Source organism: Desmodus rotundus, chromosome 13 (genome assembly GCF_022682495.2).
Source record: "Desmodus rotundus isolate HL8 chromosome 13, HLdesRot8A.1, whole genome shotgun sequence".
NCBI classification, from domain to species: Eukaryota; Metazoa; Chordata; class Mammalia; order Chiroptera; family Phyllostomidae; genus Desmodus; species Desmodus rotundus.
The window spans coordinates 63,215,839-63,225,789 of NC_071399.1; the positions used below are offsets into that span (position 1 = coordinate 63,215,839).

Sequence of the window (9,951 nt, forward strand, 5' to 3'; positions counted from 1 at the left end):
TTTCTCTGCAAGCAAGTTAACCTCCCATGAGATCCTTCTGCTTTTAATCCCGTTTTGTTACTACCCCTGCATGAAGAAGGCCAGTGACGTGACTGCAAGGTAACAATGTCCATTTGGGGGGTACCACATCCTGATTTACAAGACACTCCTTCAACGAATCCTGATTTAGTTTTGTTTCTAGGTCATATTGTAAAAATGAAAAATGGAATTGCCATGCTGATTATGCTGTAACTAACCAATACAATCTACTTGAAAGAGAAAACCTCTCATAAGTTCATTCATCCCAAGAGCAGAGACCATGCCCTCAACAGACCGTGCTAGTTATAAAAAGGACAAGTTGTTAATATTTATTCTGATAGCCAATATGCCTCTAGGATTATCTATGATTTGGGGATGTTGTGAAAAAAAAGGGTTCTCTTAGGTCCACAGGGACCCTAATCAAAAATGAACAAGTAAATTACCTTCTTTCTTACTGCTTTCTCTTACCTTCTGAAATGGCTATCGTCAAAACTGAGACTCCCACGAAAAGCACTGAACGTGAATAGATCAGGGAAGTGCCCTAGCTGACTTCCATGCAAAAGCAACAGTAGCGGAATATACAAAGGTTGTGGCACATGCGGATAAAATCTGTTTTGCTTCTACAAAAATGATTCCTTGATGCCAGACTTTTGCAACCCTAATGTCCCTGGAACGTGGAAATAGTCTATTCCTCAGTCAGAGAAGTCATGGTGGGCAAACAACAGTTGCAAATTAAATAAACAATCGGGGCTGTGGGAAACCCACAGCAGCCACTGGATTCTTCAAGGCCCCTAGCAAACCCCATTTTTCTTTTTATATTTCTTTACCCACCATGGTTTAATTAAAATGACTCAAAATAAATAAACATTGGTGATGAGACTTCCATAAAATTGCAAAAGTAGTTTACTACCAATCTTTAGTCTTTAAGGCCCATAATCCTAGAAAAACCATTTTTGTTCCCAGAGGCCTCCTTCCTCTGGACAGGTTGGACACCTGCAACTGGACTCCATTCCACTGCCACATAGTATGGGTTATCAAACTGTCCTTGTCATCGTATGTATTTTTCCAGATTGGGTGAAGCCTTTCTCTGCCACAAAGCTGATGCCCTCGAGGGGCAAAGAAACTGTTGGAAAACATGTCTCCTACTTGGGGCATAGCAAGCAGGGTGATTGAGGCACCTGCTTCACCAGGCAAGTCTTAACAAAAACATTGTAAGCTTCTTGGAATTATCACTGTCCCTATTGCCCTCAGCTATCAGGCATGATTGAAAGAGCGGAATGGTCTCCTCAAACACAAACTCTCTAAACTTGCTGAAGCTACTGGACTCCTTTGGCCTAAGGTATTATCTCTGGTCTTGCTGACTGTTTGTAGTACCCCCTTTTGGAAACATAAACTCACTCCACATGAAATAGTCACTGGTAGCTCAGTGTCTGTTGGTATATGACCCTCTGCTGCTCCTTTGTTATCTCACGATAATATGACCACCTACTGTAAGTCTTTGATGTCTTATGCTAAAGCATATCATCAACAAATTAAAGAAGCCTTCCCAGATCCCAATTCAAAGGAAATTGTTGTTCATAGTCTGGAGCCTGGTGACTGATCATATTACATGTTGTCTAATGAAGACAGCCCTCGATCCCCATTATAAGATACCTTACTAAGTAAAGTGCACCTGACCACTGGCATTGCCACAAAACTAGAAATCATTGAGCTAAATAAGGCTCCACCTGACATCTGGTCCAACACCGATGCTGGAGACCTACCTCCAAATCACACTGATGAGAAAGAGGAGTAGCTGACATCAAAGTAGACTGCTTCCACCCCAAACACTGGATCAAGACTTCATACTTTAGGAAAACAAATTCCTTCCTTTTTCTCTTTCTTTCCTTCGCCCTGGCATTGGCATGGAAAGAGCCATCATTCATATCTTCAGGCCAACCTTTTGGACTGCTGGATTTGTCATCAACGATTCTGATCAGCCCATGATGTCGGAGATCTCCTGGCCCTCCCTGTGACTGATTTCTCTGCTCTCCCCAATATCACTGGAAACTATGACAGCTTCCATTAGAACTCTCTCACCAAGTTTAACTTTTATGGCCAGATCATCCAGCACCTTATTTTCACATTTCTCAAATTATAACTAAACTTGCCCAGTTAGATGTAAATACCTAATAAATATCAGTACATTTGCACCTCCACTTTTTAGTGATTATCTAAATCAGATCTTCCCCAATCACAAAACTGCCTCACCAATAGTCCCGGTCTTTGCAAGGTATTCATATTTAGAACAGCTCTTTATTTCAGGCTAGATTTACATCCAGAATGCAATGAAAACCCAACTGACCCTGGCTTGAACAGGTAAATGCAACCATCCCTGCACAAAGTCAATTAATAGTACCACCTTGATGTGAAGAGAAAGGTCTGTGCCCTGACAGGGTTTGACTTTGTCTGAGGTGGTTATTATTTCCCTCGGGCCTATGAATATCTATATGGCTGGTGTATAACCAGTCAATGCCTCTTAAGAATCTAGCCTTCCCCCTAATGGTTCACAAACAGACTGAAACACCTCAGCTGTTAATTCCCCTGACTTTACACTGTTGAGTTAAGAATGTCCTACCAGGGAGCACTCATGATTCAGGAATTGATTCCTTTGGCAGAGCCCTGCTTCCCTGGTGAGGAGTAAATGTAAATGATGCTATGATCAGAAACCTCTCCTTAACTCTTGAATATATTGCAGAATCCACTGTCAAGCCAATAACTGCTACAAAAATCCTTAGACTCTCTGACATAAGGTGTTTTTGATAATAAAAAAGCCTTTGATTATTTTCCAGCTGAGCAATGAGGTGTCTGCAGACACCTCAATGAGGAAGAATACAGGTGGCCCACACAACTTGTACTTGGATGGACACTTCTGGGCAGGGTGAGACTCAGCTACATAGATCACTGGACAAGCCACTGGATTAAGAAAGTGATTACTTCAATGTGGTCTTTTTGGACTTAATTGGTTTGGGTCTTGAGGACCATGTTTTGAAATTCATCCCAAATGTTGGGGAATATCCTGCTTATAATAATCATAGTAGTCTCCCTGGTATATTGTGTTTTCTCAAAAGCCTTAAATGCATGTTTGCATCTGCTAACCACCAAAAAAAAAAAAAAAAGATATTTTTATGACTGGAACACCAAAGAAGGAATGAAAAAAAAAATATCCTGCTAAAAAAATGTGAGTCTGAAGTCATGACCTCTGAATACTACACAGAAGATCGATAAAAGCTGCAACTATAGGGAGGTAGCTGGAAGAAGCACTAGTGCCTTAAATTTTGATTACATCTTAATCTGATCACAGTTAATCTGAGAGTCTGATTGAAAGGGGAAAGGAGAGAGAGAAAGAGAGGGAGAGAGAGAAAGGGAGAGAGAGACAGACAGAGAGACAGAGAGAGTGAGAGAGAGAGGGAGGCCCCTATCAGCAAACCAAGACTTGATACTTAACCTCATGGCAGCTACTGGCAGATTCTTAGCCTCTGCCTGGAATATGACCTTTAACTAGCCAATCTGGAATTACCTGGTTTGATCTAGTGTAAAATCCACCCCACAGACCTCCCCTGTCCCCCAGGGAAGGTGACCTTGACTGAAACAAGCCATTCTTTGCTAAAATGTCATTTTTCCACCCCCTTCCACCTATAGAAAACTTTTATTTTGTACAGGTCTACCTGTGAGATGGGATGCTGCCTAACTCATTGATCACTGAATAAAGTCAATTCAATCTTTAAATGTATTTAGTTGAATTTTGTGTTTTTTAACAGAATATATAATAATAACTTAATCTGTTAGGAAACACATGGAAGCTATACACCATTATTTAATAATTTGTTATCCAGTGAAATATTTATATGACATTCAATCTTTTGACCAAATTATTTTATGTATTTAAACATGTGCATAGAATAAAAAAAATAACAAAAAAAAACCTTTTCTTAGTAAAGTTCAATTCTATGCCATTAGGCACCTAAAGAAGTCCCCAGTAAAACACATTCTTCCAAGATGTAAAAAATATTTTTATCTCTACAGATTACAGAAGGTTATTTGGAGAAACCTCGGATTACTCAGAAGACCCGTGTACAGTGGGAGCACATGGGTACAGTGGAACATTAACTCCTACATAATATTCTGAAAGTATTTGTCTGCTGGGCTGGAATGAGTCCTGTGCCTTGTTCATGCACCGAAGGTGGACCTGGGCAATGTCTCCAGTTAGCAGGTGCCTCATGCTTGTCGGATATTGTGGCTTCATCAACCTGTAAGGACCATCTTATCATCTGTGCCTACCAATCAAAAAGAAAAGACTTAGGGAATGAACGACTACTTTTTATACCAGGAATCTTTTTTTAAAAAGAAAGAAGAAGTCAGAGAAATTAAAAGTACTTTTTCTCTCTCGCCGGTGGCAGACTCTGGACTGGACAAGCAGAAATGGCACCTCACAGGGGGAAGGAGAAGAAGGAAGAACAGGTCATCAACCTTGGATCTCAGGAGGCTGAAGGAGAAAATGTATTTGGTGTCTGCCACATCTTTGCATCCTTAAGTGACACTTTTGTCCATGTCACTGATCTTTCTGGCAAGGAAACCACGTGCCATGTGACTGGTCGGATGAAAGTAAAGGCTGATAGAGATGAGTCCTCTCCGTAAGCTGCCAGGTTGGCTGCCCAGGATGTGGCCCAGAGGTGCAAGGAGCTGGGTATCACTGGTCTCTACATTAAACACCGGGCCGCAGGAGTAAATAGGACCAAGACCCCTGGACCAGGGGCCCAGTCAGCTCTCAGAACACTTGCCCACTCGGGAATGAAGATTGGGCAGATAGAGAACGTCACCCCCATCCCCTCCGACAGCACCCTCAGGAAGGGAGGTCACCGTGGTCGTCATCTGTGAATAGGAGTCCTCAAATCATTGTTTGCTGTTACTACATTGCCTTTGTGTCCAAAAAAAAGTACTTTTTGAACTTTTTCTTTGGCACAGATATAGTACATGTAATTCCTCTCATATTCCACTGGTGAAGATAATTCAGACGTTCATACCCAAATGAAAGGAGGGAATAGATAGAAAGTACCTGTTTGGGCACCTGTATCTCACACACGGTGTGCTGTGGAAGCCAGTCATGACTCTGGTGGCTGGTGCCAGCTCTCTGCCAGACAGTCAAACACCCACTAAAGATTCAGTTCTAGCTTCACCTTTGTTATTTAACAAATGCTTAGGTATCAATTTTTATAATTATATTTGAGGCACTTAAATACCTCGGGTCTATTTATGCCTGACATATCAGAAGCTAACTAACCACTAGCAGAGTATAGTAATAGTTTAAGTAATTCACACCAAACTAACTGAGCCTGGGATGTAGATTTAAAAAACAAACATACTATTTTGTACTATGTATACTATGTAAAATACTATGTGCGATGTGTTTTAATGTAAATTTCATCATGCCACTTGACTAACATAATATTTACATTTGATGTGCTTTTCATCTAACCGATTTTAAATATCCTGAATTTTGCAGTAATATCATTTCCTGATCTTTCTTTAAATGTTCGAGTAAAAATAGAAAAGACAATTATTAGCACAAAAGAATCAAAGGAAATTTTTATTATTTGTGTAGAAAGAGAGCTTTGGTTTATTGATAACTCAAAGTAGCATCTGTATTTTCAGACAGTACAAAAGGAAGGATTTTTTCAGCTTGAGCCCTGTTTATAATACTTATAGAACCTTTTTAAATTCTATCATAACGGTACAACTATACAGTGAACTAAAATATTTAAACTCATGCAACACATGAAATTTAGAGTTATGCACAAATATCTCAACTGAAATAGAGGATTCTTGCAAGTGTATCATTACAAATTATACTTAATCCAAATTATATTCTAGTTTAAAAAAATGGCTTCCAAATATTTTTAAAAGAATTATTGCTTTGCTTTTTCAACAGATAGTGCAGACTATGTAATTCTGTTAAAATAACTGCAGCCGAACTTAAGGCAAATGTTTTTATATTTTTAAACTGACATAGAACTATGTCGACAACTTCATAGCTTTGAAATAAATTAAAAATGAAGAAACTGATTGTAAACTCTATTTTAATGGATTAAAAGACGTGAAAAGTCATAAAGCATGTGACTGACCAAACTCAAAACAAACACAAAACTGAGACAAAGGCCAAATTCACATTGTCCAATGGGAATAATTAGTCCATCCCTGAATAAAACTGTGAAGATAAATTCTCTCTGTAACTCATGCAATCAATGTTCTATCTATTAATTGAAAAAGCACTCAAAATAAATATATAAACTATAAAGTTTTATTTTCAAAAAATAAGGAAGGATGAAATTGAAGGCAGAATTGCAGGTATATTTTTAGTGCACTCTATATTCTACTTTACGTATGAAAATGTACTTAAACAATTATTGCATCTTCTTATATGATTACAATAAAAATAGATAAATATAGTTTGTAGATAATTAAGGAAACCCTCTCCAATAATTGTGGTAAGGTTTTGTAGTTCTGATCCATCTGAAGTAATGAGAAATTAAGTTAAAAATAAATGTATCGGTACAAATTTGGCTGAAGTTTGCTTTCAGAAAAATCTGAGTATTTTGTATGTTCTAAAACTTACAACTATGGCATCTGCTATTTATTCATTATCAGACTATTTCAACTTGCTTTGAAAGTTTTCTTGAACAGCCTTTTATGCCATCTGCCAGAGAGCTGGGAATGTTTGCCTACAAAATTATCATTTTATGCACTCATTACAAAGTGGATAGTATGTTACCCTTATCACTTGCATGAGGACATAAGGGGCTGTTAAACTACACTATGTTGCAAATATATGTAATTTACATAATGTGATAAAGTGTAATATTTAAGATACACAGGACTGAAATGGATTTTAAATCATTTTAATTTTCCATTACTTTGGCCAGTGTGGTAGTCCTAAAGGCCTTGGAGCCCTTGAAATTGATTTTGATTATAATCATTATGGTTTTACAATGAAAAGTGACTTTGTATGAGAGCACACTATCCATTGTAACTTTAAATGCAATTCCAACGGACTAGGACATAGCAACACTAATTCAATCAAATAGATATTAAAAAGTATACAGCACTCAGAGCTGCCAACTAAATATATACTAATGGGTTTTCTATTTCATCATCCAAATGACATTTATAAGGCTATTGTGAAGATGCAAAAATGATAATTCCTGATAAATCATTTATTTTAGGAAATGAGTAAATCAGTTAGGCTACCTAATACTTTATCATCTGATGAAAAATGTGTAAACTTGTTGGATTGTCATAAAACTAAAAAAAGTATCGTTGAAGATGCTAAAACTCTTCTCAAATTGCTAATATTATTGATAATTTCCTGTTCAGACAGTGAAAGGACATTTTGCCTTTCCTGCCAGTAAGGGTCATCAAGAAGTTAGTAAATGCTGTTTTATGTTTACTGATTATATTTTGTTCTTTTTAATAGAAAGTAATGTGAATATTAACACCATGACTCTCAGCAAGGGGAATTATATTTTGTTTCAAAATTTCAGCTCTCATATTAATACTTATAGTTTATTTGAAAATATATTAGTTAGCCAAAGATAAAATGCATAAACATATTTTTTTTTCCTGAACCATTTTTAAAAGATACATTAACAAAATTGCTTCTGGCAGTTTCATCTTCAGATCAGCAATTTAGAAGCTTTTTTTATTACCAAACAGAAGAATCTGGGGGAAACAATGAAATAAGGAGAGGGAGAAATGAGAAAATGGTTAGGGTTCAACATTGGGATTCAATTTCTAAAGACCTAGAAAAAACAAGTTTTTGTTGATAACATTTGCACCTGGACTTAATCATTTCACAATAACTTTTTTTTTACGTGTGTCAGATTTATACTTCCTGAAGACTCAGATCCAGGTGGGATTGGCTAGTTATGTTGTTATATTCAGTTACATGTTTATTTATAGAAAGGGGTGGCAAGAATCCTGTTGTTAAAATCTCTAATCATCTGTTTTTGAACACCCTTTTGTGAGACATCAAGGGCTTAGAAAATGCATTTGTATTCTGAGTTTTTGTCTCTAAAGTAAATTTTAAACTATTTTTTAAACATGGGTTGGTTTATTATTTTAGTAATTGTTTATAGAGCTGATGATATTAATGATTGTAATTTATTTAATAACAATACAGGTCAAAGGATATTTTTCTGATTATTTAAAAATGTGTTTATTATTAATACATGTCAAATAAAAACATCTTGCTACATTATGTTCACTTTTTCTATTTAAAGTTGTATTAAAATATGACATTTTAAATATAGTCATATTTACTCATACCATACTTGTGATAATACGAGGTCTTCCTCAGAGAGGGCAGCTCAGGTGGTGTTGTATAGAAGCGTGGCAATGAGGACTGGTAACATATCAAAAACCTCTCAGGACTGTAATAAAAATATATACAGCCCAGCTTTCTGCTAACACTGCATCAAAGCTCTCATATTGTTTTCTGAGTTGAAATATCCCTACCACAATTTTCTCAGTTTATATATGTTACTATATATGTTCATAAGAAAGTGAAAAACTTCAAGAAGCTATGTATACCAGAACTGTTCTGAAAAAGTCCAGTCATTGTTAATATAATGAAAATGGTTTGTGTGATATCAGTGTAACCTGGCAGCCAAGGAGAGTGGACTGGGATGCACATGTGTGAAATGATGACTTCATAGTACTGGTCAGCGGGAGTGGTAGATGCCATGGAGTGAGCATGTGTACTGTGTGGTCGTCACATTCCAAGCGACTGAGCGAGTAGAACAACAAATCTGCATCAAATTTTGCATTAAGCTTGAACATTCCTCCACAGAAACTGCTCGGATGATTGAGAAGGCTTTCAGGGACGATGTAATGAGTGCAGCACAAATAAAGGTGTGGCACAAATGCTTCAAAGATGGTTGAGAATCTGTTGAAAGTGATCCACATTCTAGAAGGTCTGCACCAAGCAGAATAGCTGAAAATCTTGAACATGTATGAGCTGCAATCAACAAAGATCACAACCCAGGTGACTTAGCCCCCTTAGATCCAAGAGTTGGTACCTTGTGACGTCTGACTTTTCCCAAAACTAAAAGCACCTTTGAAAGGGAAGAGATTTCAGACCATCATTGAGATTCAGGAAAATTCCAACAAAAGATTTTGCAGAGTGTTTTGAACAGTAGATGAGACTCTGATAGAACTGTGTGAGGTCCCAAGGTGCCTACTTTGAGGGGGACTGAGGCCTCATTGTCCTGGGTACAATGTTTCTTGTATCTTCTCCCATAAATGTCTCTATTTTTCATAGTACACGGCTGGATACTTTCTGGACAGAACTCGTATTTCTGCCTTTTTTTATTCATGGAAATGTTTCCTTTCGTTTCGGTAACAAATGCATTTTTAATTTCTAGATATGTGAATCATAAACTGTAAACTATTGCATTTTTGCAATCTGGTTTGCTCCGCCAAGTCCTTGAATTACACTGCCCTCCTATTTCATTCATTTATCTGTGTATCTCATAACTTACTCATTTCCGCTCAGAACTCTGTGATAGCATGGGTGCAGTGATAGTAAGCATATCCTGTGTTTCTCAGGAGAGAGCTTAGCCACGCATTTTTGTTTTTAACATCAGTGTCCTGAGCTGCGTTTTCATAATATTGACAGGTCTTGCTGCCTCTGCACCACACACGCCGAGTGTGCTGACCCTGCTGGGAAAGACCTTCTGTTATCAAATTGATGCTAAATCCAAGCGCTTGGCAGCGGCTTTTTATGTAAGTGTGGTAGATTGAACAAACAGTTTCAGTGCCCTGGAGTCCTGGAAAGGTCAGAACCAGCTCTGACCATTAAATGATATCTATTCATTTTGCTCTGGAGAAGAACAAGCT

At 37.5% G+C, this 9,951-nt stretch overlaps 1 pseudogene; it reads left to right on the forward strand.

Moving 5' to 3' along the window:
• Positions 1–4,479: 4,479 nt before the first annotated feature.
• On the forward strand, positions 4,480–4,935 carry LOC112310957 (small ribosomal subunit protein uS11-like; annotated as a pseudogene).
• The last annotated feature ends 5,016 nt before the right edge of the window (positions 4,936–9,951 follow it).